Raw genomic sequence first — 1,638 nt, 5'->3', positions numbered from 1 at the left:
GAACCTCTGTTCCGGTTCAAAACTCCATGGAAGTGTGTAGCAATTCCTCAGTCCGAACAAAGAATGGGTTACATATTGAACCATAAGGGTGCATAACCATTTTAGTAGCAGGGTGTATGTAGTGATTGCGTGGCGTAAAGAGCAACGGTAACTTCTTTTTATTGACAACCAGCATTTATTTAGGCTAGAAAATAAGATACCATCACTCTAAAACCAGAAGAATAGTTGCACAAGGTTTGTGTCCATTCCTCCAGAGGACTGATTTCATACTGTCAAGTGTATTAGAACCAGTATAATGACATCACACTATTGTTCCCTGTTGTAGTTTTCACCCAAGGGTGGGAAATGATAATGATAATTTTGAGCACAGCGATATTAGTAGGAGGGAATTAGGTCCAAAATACCCTTGTTCAAGCTCAAGTTCAAGTTCAAGTCCAACGTCTTTATCTACAAAATGCGGATTGCCCATCACTGCAGATTTTATACAATTATGTGGTGACTTTCTCCGTTATTGTGTTATTGAGTTGGAAGATAAATGTTTAATAGTTGACCAAATTTGTTGTTGTTGGTAATATCTAGGATTTCTGGTGTTCCATTCCTTGATGGTTCTTGGGAAGAAGTTGTTTTTTTTTTTTAATTCCCTGGTTTTATCTAAATTGGACTATTGTAACTCCCTTTGGGCGAATTTAGCTAAAGACAAAATTAGCTAACTTCAGGTTGCTCAAAATAACGCAGCCAGGCTCATTGTACGCAATAACAAAAAAATACCCGTCAGCAACTCTTCTTCTCCGTGAGTTACATTGGCTTCCTGTTGAAAAAAAGAGTTGCCTATAAGATTTGTACTGTTGTCTACAAATCCCTGAGCACGAACAGTCCCTCCTATATTAAAGACCTTCTAAACATATATGTCCCCAATAGAAACTTGAGGTCAAGCAATGACCAATCAATCCTTGTCAAACCTAAGCCATTGCGTAAAATAGGTGAACAGTCTTTTCAATTTTCGGCCCACCATTTTTGGAACTCTCTCCCGTCACATGTGAGATGCTCGGATTCGTTGACAACGTTCAAATCTCGCTTAAAGTTTTATCTTTTTACGTCATAATGTTGCAATATTATTTTCATATTTTGTTGTTGTGAAATTGAATTCGTATCACGTTTCCTTCACACTTGTCTCACTGTAATATGTTTTGTTTTATATCACTGTAAAGCGCTTAGAGCCTGTGACAACGGGGTAAAGCGCTATATAAATGCCATTTATTATTATTATTATTATTATTATTATTATTATTATTATTATTATTATTATTATTATTATATTTGTTGGTTCTGTGTTGGGGTTGTGAACTTACTGTAATGATAATGTCTTGTGGATGTACAGTGTTGTTTTGTGAATTACTGTGGTAGAGTTACTGCTGTTTTGTTGGAATGTACTATTCTGTGTAGAAGTTGGAGGCGTTTTTCTTTCCGCCTACTGCCCAGTGTTATCCACCGCAACAGTTCAGACCTCAGTAACGCATCCTGGTAAGCGCAAGTAATTGTTGGTGACAGACCTTGAAGCTGCCCTTTGAACTTGTTCGATTTTCTTGATGTGACCTTGCTGACAAGGATCCCACACTGTGCACGCGGATTCCAATATGG

The sequence above is a fragment of the Berghia stephanieae genome, chromosome 3 (assembly GCF_034508935.2).
Source record: "Berghia stephanieae isolate SIO BIC M18660-M18661 chromosome 3, UCSD_Bste_1.3, whole genome shotgun sequence".
NCBI classification, from domain to species: domain Eukaryota; kingdom Metazoa; phylum Mollusca; class Gastropoda; order Nudibranchia; family Aeolidiidae; genus Berghia; species Berghia stephanieae.
Note: the sequence above shows the minus strand (reverse complement) of the source record.